Genomic DNA, 14969 nt, shown 5'->3' with positions numbered 1-14969 from the left:
GAGGAGAAGCAGTAAGTCTACAAACTTGGGAGTGGAGGGGGATTAAGGACTCAATCCTATATATACAGAAAAAGGACCTAAAGCTCCCAGTATGACTGGTTGTGGAATGGTGGAAGATGCAAAACTTTCTTCTGTCTGAACAGTCATAGGACTGTGCCCTCAATTGCAATAAGACAAGTTACACGTAATCACTGCGGCGAGGATTGCATTTGCTCAACACTGGAAAAGTGAAGAACTACCCATCGACGAACTGATTCTAAAAAAGATCCTGGACTGTGCAGAAATGGATAGAAATTGAAAGAGAAGGAAGATACTGACTTCTATCAAACTTGGGACTCTTTTTTATTATTGGCTAGAGAAACAGGACTTCACATAGATTTAAATATGTTTTTAAGTTATAATAAATGGAAAAAGAAGGGTGTGGGGGCTGACCCAGTGGGTCCGATGTTTTTGATGATGGATGTTGTTTTTAGTTTTTTATTTTGTTTTTTAGGATTATAATTTGAAATAAAACTTATTTCTAAAAAAATTGCAGTAAGACAACATAAAAATAATATGATTAACAAATTGCTAAAAACTGTTCTAAAATCTTTCAGTACATTAGAAAATGAAAACTAGGCAGAAAGATGTCACTGCAGAAGATACTGAACAGATGTGAGATATGCCTGAATCACTTTTTGTGAAAAGGATGAAGGGAGGTAATTTAAGTACTAAGTCAAATAGGGATGACAAAGGCTAACATTCGAATGTTGAATTGATGAATTAAAAAGTGCACAAGAAGAGAATTTGTTGTTACTGCTCAAAAAAGTGGGGGGAATCTCAGGGTCATGGTGGGTAACAGAAGTGCCAATTCAGTCAGCCGCAGCATTGAAAAAGACAGGTTTCATGTTAGGGATTATTAGAAAGGGGATTGAAAATAATCTATTATGCAACAGCACTTGGAATACTGTGTACAGTTCTGACTGGCACAACAAAGAAAGGCAACATGGGGCTTGCAAGCTGAAAAAAACAAAACAGGTGGAGGATCAAAATGATCAAAAGATGTGGGCTCCTTCCTGATCAGGAAAGGCTAAAACACCATGAATTCTTTTATTTTAGAAATAAAAGGGGTACAACTAATGAGAAACATGACAGAGATTTAATTAGGCATGGCACAGAAAGAGTGAAGTGAGGTTTTTTCCCCTCTTTCATATACTAGGACTTCAGGATACCCAATTAAACTGATTGGTAATAGCCCCAGACTAATGAAAACAGTATCTGAAATCCTGTTGAAACCAGTGGGACTTGCTTCCAAATAAATATGCATAGAATTGCACTAAAATATTTTTCTACACAAAGCATAATTTATAGCATTGGTTATCACAAGATGTTATCACAAGATCTGAACCTCTGGGTCAGATGCTTTAAAATCCAGAGATGATTCAACAATCTCCAAGCAGGTAGATCTAGCACAGCCTTCCCCTACATGGGTTGCTCTGGATGCTGTTGGACCATCTCTGACCATCACCATGATTGGTGGGGCTGATGCAAATTACAGCCCACAACATCTGGAGAAATCCAGGTTGTATAAGACTGGCCTACCAACAGCTGTGAAGTACTCTATCCAAATGGAGTCTCCAGGTTCAGAGACAACAATGCTGGCAGACCAAAAACATACAGTTGTTGTCTTTCCACCCTGCGTGGGGGTTTCTGGAAGCATCTGACCAGCCAATGTGGGAAATAGAATGCTGCACTAGATAGATCCTTGGTCTGCTCAAGCAGGGCTCTTCCTATTAGGTCCCTTTTAGATACCATGGCAAATAGAGATGGATACTAGAGATGGCAAAAGTACACCATTATATCCTCAGAAAGTGTTATATTTATTTATGTAATTTTGGATAAGAATTTATTAAGATCTGGTTTTGTCTAAAAGTGTTTATGTGAATGTACAATATCAGACTGTATCTTGGAAGCTGCAATTAGTAATCACACAATACATAATTATGTCATATTTCAGCACATGTTGCACTTCTGAAAGAAAATGTTTAAGCCAATCGGTTCGGTGTACTGCACATGCAAAAATGCTACAGTTTAAATGCAGTGTGCATCTCTGAAGTTCACAATCTGTTCTGAAATAAGTAATACAAATGTGATCATTGTGGGTACACAAGTTTTGGCCAACAAGCCACCTTCTTATGAAAATGATGGTATCACTAATTGAAAAACATATATTATATGAATTTTTAAAAGTCGTCTGAGCCAGTAACTGTTGGTATTGAATTGTATGCATTAATTTCAAATTAAATATACAATCATTAAGACTGAGATCTACCAAAATTTAAACAAAACCCATATGTTTTCATGCCTCATTCTGCACTGTTCTCTCTAGTACCGTAAGTATTTCATAATTCAGAGTAAATCAATGCTCACCATGATTAAAAAAAAATCACTCAGGATGTCAAGATGAACAATCAGAGTCCCTGCTTTCATTTTATTAATTCCCCCTATTTCTTCTATTCACACAGAAACATAATACAAGGCAGCTTTTCACCTTTTCTCAAAAATGGTTAGACTCTGAGGTTAGGCTCAGATAGTGATCCTGAAATTGAAAAGTATTATACTAGGTACAGAAACAATGCAGGAAACACTGCCCCTTTTCCTTTCTCTTTATTCAAAATCTGTCTGTTCACCGCAGATGTTATTTTAGTCTTTTTCCATTTTGAAAAGATAATCATCTGGTGATTTCCTGGCATTATCATGGTAACATTTATGGAAAAGCATTAAACACCGATTGGTTTTTTCCACTATCAAACCTTGAAAGATTCTAGGAATCTAAATAGTTAAACAAATAGGATGCAATTTCTAAATCACAATAATTAGTTGGCACCTGACTTTGATTCTATACTGCCTTGAAATAAATGTTTATTACAACATGGTGTTATGATATGTGTATTACAATGTGGTGTTACAACATTAGAACTGGCCATTTTTCCTGGCTAGTTCTTTTGCTTTTCCCTTGCTTTATCATGTTCTCTCCTTACTCAGGTAATGTGAAGTAACCAGGAAGCATGCCTTGTTTGGTTGCTAAGAAATCCTGCTTACCAGAAGTGACAGAGGCACCAGAGTGGCAGTCTATGTCATTCAAAAGCAACTCTTGTTCCATTAAGTTATACTTGGAGTCTTCAGAGACAACACATGATATCGCTTTACAGTATGTTTGCCACAGAAACATGTGCCTTTACAACAGAGTTGGCAAGTTGCAGCCCTCCAGATGTTTTGACTCTCAACTTTCCATCACCTGAGACAGCAGAGCCAATGGTGAGAGAAGACTGGAATTGTAAGCCAGAGCTTCTCATCCCTGCTTTACAACATCAGCCAAATACCTCCTACTAGTAGGGCTAGTCAATGTTCAGTGCAAAACATAGAAGAATGATTGTGGAACTTAAAGAAATTTCCTAGACTACAGGAGATTCTAAGATGAAAAAATAGAGATCAAAAATAATAGTAATAGTCTTAGCAATAGCATTTTCAGTGGGGTAAAGAAGGGATGCAAAGCTTCAGCTTGGAAGTCAAATACTGACATCTGGAGACCGTGCTTCTCCCACTGGCCTTACCTCTTTTCTCCCAGTCACTGCTCATTTCCTAGCTTGCTGACTTTTATCCAGTTTTGCACCATTCTAAAAGGTGGAAATGCCTCTCCTAAAGCTTAGTTACTTGCAACAAGAGCTTTAAGCTACAATGTGCTGGCATTTGGAGTATTTTGACTTTTCCCCTTTGGCCTTTGGTTCTCCACAACTGAAATACAGTCCCCAAAAGCCTCCCTGAAATGGAATTCAGCCCTTGGGTGGAAAGAAGTTGACTGCCCCTGGGGTAAAGAAACATTAGGCAGGAGAAAATGCATGGGATGAAGTCTGGTATATCAAATATGGATATGTTTTTCTTCCTTTCCCCAGTGCAGTGATAAACCAAACCATGGTCAGAATGTATTATCAGTTTCACTAATGCAAATCCCTCCACCAAATGTAGGAATATGAGAATCAAAATCAGATTTACAAGCAGCACTTAAATTTCATTCAGTCATAATGCATGTGCTGAATTGTTGCTATGGCCCATCCCATGTAATACAATCACATAAGGCACTCCTTACTAACTAGTCTGTTTCACCAAAGTCAAATGGTAAGCAGTGGCCATGTGCAACTTTGTTTTCAAGATTCAAATAATGGTGCCCATGAAATATGCATATATAAATAGATCATTTATACCTATCAATACTCGAGATATTTCATTCCAGTTTTCAAATATTCCCACAATAATTTGCAATGTTTACTCATGCTTCTGTAAAAAAAAATACCAGACTAAATGGTTCATTGAATGGTATTAAAACATTAACTAAACTTCCTGAAAATATTAACATAAATTTGGAAGCCTTCATTCTGATTATTCCAATACTTTTTCTGTTAGGTAGATAACACAATTAACCTCTGTATAATGAGGAAAGAGTATAACTTAGTATTCCATGGAAATTTTAAGCCTTGTTCTTACAAACAGTTGTGGCAGTAAATCTTCTGGACCATATCACTTTAAACTGCATCTTTGAGCTCATGTGATGGGAATGCTTCCCCATAAAAAATTAAAGTCAAACACAGAAACCTCAGTCCCAAGCAAAAGGGTAGACTAGAGCCATTCTCACTTATATCTGCAGTAATACTTAACTTGCCATCCACAGGGAACTCCTCCTTCTTTGGCAGTTCTCTTGGCACCTTTCAATACCATCAACTACGGTATCCTTCTGAAGTGACTCTGAGCTGAGAGCGTGGGGCAAGTTCTGCATCACTTGCTTTCCACCCCTACTTGGGTGGTTGAGTCTCAGAGGTGGTGCTTGGAGGTCAGTGATCCAGTCTGATGGATTCTTCTCAAGAATCAGCCTTATCCCCCATGCTGTTCTATATCTACATGAAACTGCTTAGTTTGACACCAGCTCTATTTCATCTTTTTGACTCCTTCAGGTGAGAGTGTGGATGAGTTAAGTCAGAGCCTGACTACAACTATGGACTGGATGAGGACTTTAAAAAAAGCTCTAATAAAGCTCTAAAAAGCTCTAATAATAAACAAACACACTCCAGACAAAACCGTGATGTTTTTGAATGGTTCTTCTGACCAGAGGGCGGGTGTTCAACCTGTTACATGTGGACATATACAAGGTCACATGTGTTTTTGCAAATTAGAATGTGCATGCAAAAAAGACAACACCAGAATATATACACATCTGTGTTAGCCAGTTGTAAAACAAAAACAAAAATATGGTATATTTGTATTAGTGTACTCCCACTTAAATTTCTTCAGTGACTTTAGTCACTATCATATTGCCAAATTTTGGATGGGGAGTAAGTGTTTTAACTAAGGTAGATGCTAGTATTGGGGTTAGGGCTACAGTGACTATATAACACTAATATTTGCTCTTCTTCCTGCACTAATCCTGTTAGTCCACTTGCACCAGCAGTGATCAGCACATGGATCATCAAGATAAACTTAGCATGTGCTTTATGGGTCATCATGCAGGAAGCACAATTTGGAGGTATCCTCCACATTCAATTCATAGTTACTGATACTTCTACTGCTCTTCTGTATCTGTAAAGTAACATTTAAGACATGAAATTGGAAGGGTGTGCTGTGCATAATAGAGTTGATAAATGCAATACAGAGAAGCACTGCTGTTCCCATTTTACACAGAGGAGCAACAGGTAGCTTTCAAACTGGGGACATGACAAAGGCCTGACTAAGAAACAAAAATTTATATGCAAGTTACTGAGATTCTCAATTATTTAAAGATAAAACTTTCATTATACAGAAGCAGGGCTGTGACTTTAACCTCTTATGTTTAAGAGCACAGATGAGCAGCTGCATTTGGATATTTAATGGTAAATCATTATGCTCCAAACAGTCTACTATTGTCTTGTTGCATTAATTAGCATACTAAGTGACATTAAGCTTTGGCTTAGTTGCATCACAAATAAGTACTGAGAGCCAGTGTGGTGCATTACTGTTGTTATTATTTTCATTTCTATACTGCCCCACAGCCAAAGCTCTCTGTGGTTAAGAGCACAGGACTGGGACTCAGGAGATCAGGGTTCTAGTTCCTGTTCAGCAATGGAGCTAAGTGGGCCAATCACAGATTCTGAGCCCAACCTACCCTACAGGGTTGTTGTTCTAAGAGGGAGAGGAGAATTATGTAAGCCACCTTGAGTTTCTTGAATGGATAACAGTGGGATATAAATAAATACATAAATTAAACTATGCTTCAATGAGCTCTTTTGTTGCTAAAGAGGAAATATTTTAGCCTTTATCTGAAACAAATCATAAAGGAGAAACTATCTATGCCTTTCACATTTTCCAGTACAATACGAATGGCAGGCGTCACAGTCTTATAAGCACGGCTACTTTCATCCAAATGCTATTTGGGCTGTCATGTAAATAGAAATACTTTGCAGCTGCCATCAGTGCCAGTAAATGCGAGAGATGGCAGCGTGGCTCGGGACATGCTGTCTTTCACAAGAAGCGGATTGATGGATGCTCCAAGTTTCTGTCAGCTTTCATCACCCCGAATGAGTTATTCCAACTGCTCAGGCACATGCCTCTTCCTGACAGAGCTGATTTGAAACCAACTGTTGTAGGACAAGCACCAGCACTTGCTAAGTTAGTTAAGGGTGCTTAGAATATTTCATGACAATCTGTGCTGTGGCATTATTTACAAAATTCTCATCTCCTTTAAAGACCAAGCAAAACCATCCACTGAAAACAACTCACTTATATTACATTTATGAATCCAGATTATATTCATTGTTCTTCACAAATGGAAGTGAAATCTGATAGAAGAATGTAAAAGTCTTATCATGTTAACTAACCATAATTTTCACTCTTATGCATGGTGACAATGATAACAGTACCAGAATACAAGAGGACAGGTCCTTTCTATCAGGAGCTTACAAGCTAAATTTTGACACAGGCAAAACACCAAAATAATGGAAGGGAAATGGAGCCAGGGAATCATTGTGATCCTCTTTCTGTTGCTTGGCTCAAGCTTTGTTAAAGGATGTGTTGCAGTAAGATGCCAGAAGAAGGATGTTATTCTAAAAACTGCATGGATAGGAATGCATTGTGAAGAATTATTTGAGAGAAGTAAGAGAGAAGGTATCATACAGGTGTTGTAGGAAGGAGGTTCCAAGCATATTTGTTTTATGTAATACAATTCTGTATGTGTGAGAAACTTGTTGTCCAATATGTATGGAGGGCTCCAGGTTAGGGCAAACTGGACTGCCTCCCCCAAGATTTGCAGTCCATATGGATAATATTAAGCTTATTAGAAATACTTAGTTAAATGTATTCATCTTTCAGCCTATGCATTTGTTCCACCAATGGATAAGATAAATGTGTGCTGGGCCAATGAGATCAAGTATACCTGTACCCACCTGTGCTTTGACCACAGTGGCCACACATTTTCTGAAGTATTTAAGGTATGCTCTGTGATTCTTGCATACATATGCCTGATGGTGTTTCTTTACTTTAGTTCAGAGTATAAAGATTATTTCCTCTTGGATGCACAAATGTAACTCAGTGTTGTTTCATGCTACCTAGACATTCTTACAGAGATGTAGAGGATTGGGCAGGGCAGGGCAGGGCAGGGCAGGGAGGTGCTGTCTTTTGATACTGCTCCACATTTACTTTACCCAGTTTTCCAGCAATAGTCAACTATTTGTTTTAACATGCTATCTGCTGCTGGAATTGAGTTAGGCCTATTCGTATAACACATTTGTGCAAGCCTTTCCCCCTAACTTGGTCCACAGTATAGAAAAACTCGTTCAAAATGACAGGAACACAATCTATAACTATGCAGTTTAAGTGGATTAATAGGATGGCAATGATGCATTAAGTAAACCTGTGTAATGGGCCATTTAAAAAGGAATAATCAGAGATGAAATTTATGCATATTTCACAGTAATTAAATCTCTCAAACAGCCAAAGCCCAAGGGTGCATTCTAGGCATCTAACTCTCATATCACAGAAACTAGGAATTCATATTTCTGTAGTTAACAAATATCATTTTTCTAGTAACAGTTGATTTCACAGTCCAAGCATGCAGTAAACTATCAAACTGAAAACAGTATTCAATATCAGGCCAGATAATTTAGCATTTAAATAAACCAAGCCCATCTTCCCTAATGAGTTCCTGATTCTCAGAGGTGAAGGTTCCTGTCCCATTTTATAATTAGTGCACTTAAATCAAGACTGAGGCTTTTCTTCACTTTGCCTTCAGTAAGTGTAAACAGATTTCACAAGACAGAGGGAAGCTCCTGTAATTTTACACATTTCTGCAAAAAAAAAAAAGTTAATACTTCATTTTTTATTTTACTTTCAAGTCAATTGATTCTGCTTGAAACATCTTTTCTGTACTGCACTGATGAATCACAGGACTGTACAGAGGCCCAGTATTACCAATAATTTGGAAACATCAAGTGCACAATGAATTTAAAATGCATTGATTAATAAATTGCCTGTCAATGTTTGTGCTACCTCTCCTCACCCCCACCCCCACTTCTACACTATCATTCTTCTAAAAATGTTTAATGTAGTTTGTGGAAGTGTTTCAATAGATACTGGAAATATCCTGAGTTTCTCTTTAGGAAGAACATTTGTTTTTGTATAATTGGGACTGGGTAGCCCTGTTGAAGAGAATAAGTAACAGAATAATTAACTGGAATAGTTATGCTTTGGCCATTCAATCTACACAAGAAATGCAACTCCCTGTTTATCTGGGCATCATGTTAGAGGGAGAGCCAATTTCTGGCAGGAACAAAGAGAAGAGTAGAGGTCAGCACAGTAGCACAGAAAGAGATCCAGCTGCACAGAGAGGATCAGGGCCACGACTGGCCTGGCATGGTTTCTCACAGCACAAACAGGCATACTCCCAAATATGCTATAAGCAGGAGATGAATGTTTACCTAAATGCTAATTGGTCTGTCAGAAATAAGATTTCTTTGAATTTAAAATTGGTGCCATTGTAGTTACTTCCTTATCCAAACAGAGCCATGGGTCCTTGAGAAATAAGAGTATTTCAACAAAAGAGCAGGGCTCATATCATTAATTTAATACTTTTTTATAGCTGCATCTTAAAATTGCCCATTCACTACCAGAATATCCGTGAAATATGAGATGTCTAGTTCTGTACGATGTACTGTTTGAAATTGTCATTGGTCTAAAATCTATTTGCAAGAACTGATTGCATTCATCCTTCACATGGATTTAGAAACACTGCCCACCTCCTGGCTTATACAGCTGAATGTAATATATTCATTTTCCATCAGTCTGAGAATACTTTTCTCAGCATAGCATAACTAATACATCTATTTAAAACTATATAAAAACTCATTACAGTTTTCAAAACAACATGCAAAAACATCAGCTTTCCTCTGGCTCCCATGTTGTGAAACATTAAATCATAGTTGTCATTCATTTATAAATTTGCTATATTTTAATGCCACCCAATAGTCAAAGTTCCCAGGGCAGTTCACAGCAATTTAAAACATAAAAACATAAAATAAAATATAAAATTCAATATAAAAAATAAAATACTTAAGACTACAGTATAAATGTGAGCTATACTTCTAGTAAGAGCTCTGAAAGTAAGTATTGCAGTGATGTAGTAGCAAAATTCTTCATCCACAAGCATTTTTGAGCAGTGTAGCCATTCTGAAATGTATGGGGCAAGTGAAGTTTTAGCAGCGGAATCTTCATTGATAAATTTGAGGAAATGCCACCATGCAGACCTTTTACAACAGGATGGGTGTCCCAGTCTTACACTCAATCATGTACATTTCAGATTGCTTACTTCAGTGGCAAAGTTAGGCATAATTGGGAACAGAATTATACATTTCAATATTTTACAGTGCATATTTTGCACAACTCAGCCAAGGGTAGTGCTTTCATTATTTTCATTTCCAATAACAGAAACCTACATGAGATAATTGTATTAGCGACTTCGCGACTAACAACAACAAAAGAAACCAGACTTTGCAGATAGACCTAAGGCAGAACTCTGTTTAGCACTAACACTTATGCAAATCATGTTGTGCTGATGTAAGTTACAGCTAGTAGAATTCCAATAACGTTTGCTTGAACAACAGGTTTTCCAGGGTGAACTGTCATATCAGCAAATGATATTGGTGTTGCACTAGATAGGACTCAGGTTAGTGCAACATAATTTTCACCAGCAATTAGCGCTGAATAGGATATTATCCCTAGTTTTAAATGCAAACATACTGGGGATGCAATTCTATGGGAGTTGTGGGCCTTTCTTCTGTCTAAACTTGCATATGATTGAACCTTATTTTAATGTACCTCAGCCTCAGCTTTCTGGCTGTGAAATGGGAATGATGACTGTAACACACACTATAGAATTATAGACTCTGTGTGTGTGCGTGTGTGTGTGTGTGTGTGTGCGCGCGCGTGTGCGTGTGAGTGTTTTGGAATTTTACAGCACACAACTTGTAAATGTCTTTCGGGCAGTTTATAGTCATAAACCAAAGAAAAAAATGAAACACACTAAAAGCAACAAAAATACAGTCATCAAAACAAATTAACATTAAATATTTAAAAATACAAAAACAACTAAAGCTCCAGAGGTAACAAAATAATCAGAATAACACATTAAAGACCAAATGCATGCTAGAAGAGGAAGGCATTTGCTCATTGACAAGTGAACATGAGTCTTCGGATGTTGATAATTTAAATAGCCAAGAAGAAGCATTTTCAGCACATGTGCTGTATTTCAGTGTTTCCTATTCATTTGAACATAAATGGAGATGCATAACAAAAGGACACAGGTTAGTTATCTTCCATGGTCAAATTATGACATCTTGGGGGCATGCATGAAAATTACAGCACAGAATTACAGTACAGGATTTCCATTGACTGGGAAAAAATGCAGTTGAGGCGTCATGAATTGCTGCCAATTAGTTTTTTGTTACCTTTATTGTCAGGGAACATCACATATCTGTTTCAACAGATTATTTAAAAGAAATATTCATTATAGTCTTAGTTTCTGATCAATACATAATTGTATGTAATAATTAAAAGTAAATAAAATAATATCCTTTTGACAGTTTCTATTTCCAAAGCATTGTTTTAGATTTCAGGAAAAGTCTCATTTGTTTAAAGCAGATTGTTGTAGTGTACCTATATGTATATAAATATACTACACACATTTGAACAAATACATTTGATGACAAAGTGAATTATATTATGATTTTAGTGTTATGAATTATTATATTTAGTTTTTTACTCTCATTCCCTAACTATTGCAAATTTTCTGATAAATACATTCATGACATAAAGTAGAAGCTGCTTTAAGCTATTTAAAAATACAACTGGCTGTAATTTAGAGTCTTTATCATTCTTTGATATTTTAAAGTAGTGTCAGTGAAAAGCATCAAAACTTTCCTTTATTAATATTTCCTAAACTGATCTCTTATTGTCCAACTTGCCTGAAATCATAGTAGAGCCAAGACCAAACTAGTCCCTTCTGTATATATTGAACCCATATCACTTCAGCCAGGACAGCCAACACATAGCCAAGCACATCTGGAGGGTGCCAGGTTGGGGAGGCTGGGTGAGACAATGATGACCATGAAAACAATGAAGCAAGATTGTGCTTCAGTAGCACCATGGTGAAAACCAACAGTCAGCACATAGAAAGGAGCTGCACAAAATCGCTCTGCTTGGTCTCAGCCTGATTACAGCAATAATGTGTCGCTTCATAGTGAGATCTTTTGGCTTTGCATCAGGATGAATCAAATCATAATTTTGACTGAATGCTCTCTACCCTGACACCATGAATGGAAAAGTCTCTGACACTTCAACTCAAGCCTCCAGAGTCCTCTCCCCCCCCCCGCACACACACACATCCCCCACTTGAGGGTACATATATAAAAGAGGTGAAATAGATGTGGACCTGTGCTTTGTGTTCCATCACCTGAATTATGGTAGGAGCACTCTGTGATTGGATGATGCAGCAGGGTAGTCAAGAGTGCAGGGGCCACCATTTTGTTTTGACTTTCCCACTGCTATTGAAGTCAAGTGGAGGGAGATCATTAGTGTTGAAGCTGGTGTAACATTGTGCTGTTGACATGAATGGTGGTCTGGAGGAATATATGATACAATAGGAATTGTCCCCATCCTGCCCACAATTCCTTTCTATTTTGGTTGCTTTGCTGGTATCTCAGGTATTCGATGGAGTGCTGTGCAAGTGACTCTTTTGCAAAATATTCCTCTAATACATTCTGTAGCACAGTAGGATTTTCACCGTACCCTGTAATTTGTGTAACTTGAGTTGTAATTCAAGTTGTGTAACTTGAGAATAAGATTGTACAGAAGCACAAATGTTTACAGAACAATCTTATAGGTGGCACATTGTTGCTTTTAAATAAATTTGATTATTGTGTTCCATCTTTATATGGTATTTTTTACTTTCTAACTACATTGATGGAGAAATGTGATCAAATTAATATTTTATTTTATTTATTACATTATGGCTTATGTAGCAACTATGATATGATGAGCTACATCATCAATATCTAACATGTATTAAAATTTAAACTTAAAAACAAACAGTTTGAAAGTTGAACAGTTTAGCAGTTTTTCTGTCTCAGTTTGTATAAGATAATACCTATATTGTGTTTACAGTGGAAGCTCTGGGCAGTATTGTATTCCATACTCATGCTAGTGAAAATTATGTTGCAGGAGCAGTACTGTTATTTATTGAGCGTATGAGCAATACAATTCTGCAATAGGCACAAAAATATGTATAAATCAATTGCAGCAGTTTTGGTTGTGCTACTAAATGGTAATTTGGATACAGTTTGGAGTACTACAAAGACATACAAAAGTCAGTTCAACCAGAGACTATGAAGGTATCCATAAAAATGATATATCCATGTAAGTCATTGAAAGACTCTTGATCATGCACAAGCTAAGTCAAAAGCTCTTGAACTGGTGATGACTAGCTAATTTTTTTTCGTTCACTGCAGTTTCCAATTCACTCCCTTAACATCTTTGCCCAGTGAAACAAGCTGTTCTTTATTTCAAGAAAACTGAAACAGACCACATGTAAAGGAAGTCATTTGTTTCAAATAAGACCATTGAATTAAGCCTAAGTAGAAGCTGTAAAATCATTCTATTGTATGTGGATTCTACTGCTCTATTAAGATTAAATGCTGATTTTTCTACATTTTGACCCATAATATTTATTATTACATGTATTAATATACTCTGCATTTGACTTGCAGGGAATCCAAGGCAGTCTATAAGGTGTCCTCTTCTTTATCCTCACTGTTATGCCTGACTCCCCAGGATCCTGACATAATAGAAATATCTATCAGCTTTCTCAGAGCATTCAGGATAGGCATGACTCCTCTAGGCTCCAGATAGGCATGACACGGCCAAACACTAGAATAATCAAACTGTCTCAGGGTATGCATGATAGGCTTAGCTCTCCTAAGCTCTAGCCCATTCAAATGTCTAGTAACTGCCTCAGAGAATTCCCCTCGGAAAATGGAAAGAGCTTACCTACAATGTAATGGACAAAGATTGCTTAGAAGGTGTAAATTAAAAGATAAAACCTACTGCTGAAATCTGCTTCTGTATATCACTTGCTGCTATGTGATTTTGTAACTTCCCGTTGTCGCCATTGTTCTGATTTTGTCAAAAACTGATTGTATTGTTTCCCATTTAACAAAAGCTCACTGTGAAGCTATAAAAATCTCATTCCAACTCTGTTCAGGGCCGCATTCTAACCATGAATGTTGGTCCCTGCAGGAAATCCTGCAGGTTAATAAACTCCTCTTTATTTTTACCATCCGGTCTCTGGTCTCATCTGCAAAACCATGGGTTACAACACTCACAATAACCACCTTGTGAGGTAGGTTAGGCTGAAAGTCCATGAATAGTCCAAGACCACCCAGTGAACTTCATGCCCACGTAAGTCCTAGAAACTGGATCTCAAGAGTCCTAGTCCAACATCCAGTGCCACACTGACTATCAATGTGCTTGAAGGAATTCAGGTCTTTCCAGTTATAATTTCTCACTCATAACTAATGACTATTTACTCCTCAACAATTATGCTCCTTTATACTGAAGCAACACAAGTTCTGATCAGAGATCAGCACAAGTGGCTATTTCAAAACCATGGGTCCAAACCATAGAGGATTTTAAAGGTTTTAACCAGCACTTTGAATTGGGTTTAGAACAAGGGTCAACAACCTTTAACAAAGAGCCATTTGGACGCATTTCCCACACAAAAGAAAACACCAGGAGCCGCAAAACCCTTTTGACTTCTAAAATAACACTGCATATATCATTTTTTACCTTAATGCTATGTTTATCTTCATTATGATTTAGCTGCAGCTCTTGTTCAGTCACTAAAAACTGTTATTTTTAATCTTACATTATAAACTAGTAGGACTCCTTTCATATATTTTGAATAGGAGAACAGCTTCCTGAAGAGTCAAAGTCAGTGCTAAAGGGCTGCATGCATTAAACAACAAACCCCATACGTTGGTCAGCCGTAAAAGCAAATGAATATACCCACGTATCATTAAACGTTTGGTTTTCTTCAGAAACTTTTCTTTTCTTTGATTTATCCATGGTTGGCCTATGGGGGGGGGGGCGCTCAGTAAATTGGCATGGATCCGCAGATTGGTGGCTGTGCAGGAGATATAAGGTGTGTTTAGTGACTGATTAGCAGATAAGCAGTCAGGTGCTGTGAATTGCAGCTTTTAACATTCAGATGAAGGGGATTACATTGGGACAAAGAGAATCTTTTCAGCAGCGTTTAGTGTAACATGAGAGCCTGCAGGAAGCTTGTTTAGCAGAGGAATGTAGCGATTTACTTAACTAGCTGATTTACTTAACTAGCTAGTGCTGCATTCCTCAGTGGAGCT

At 37.4% G+C, this 14969-nt stretch overlaps 1 long non-coding RNA gene across 1 annotated transcript; it reads left to right on the top strand.

Moving 5' to 3' along the window:
* Window positions 1-455: 455 nt before the first annotated feature.
* LOC123036069 lies at window positions 456-5108 on the top strand. Its single transcript, XR_006417088.1, has 2 exons — window positions 456-3297; window positions 4706-5108. It is a non-coding gene; the product is annotated as an uncharacterized LOC123036069 (long non-coding RNA).
* The last annotated feature ends 9861 nt before the right edge of the window (window positions 5109-14969 follow it).

The sequence above is a fragment of the Varanus komodoensis genome, unplaced genomic scaffold, assembly GCF_004798865.1.
Source record: "Varanus komodoensis strain SLA01 unplaced genomic scaffold, ASM479886v1 scaffold8, whole genome shotgun sequence".
NCBI classification, from domain to species: Eukaryota; Metazoa; Chordata; class Lepidosauria; order Squamata; family Varanidae; genus Varanus; species Varanus komodoensis.
This window is presented reverse-complemented; position numbering and strand designations above follow the sequence as displayed.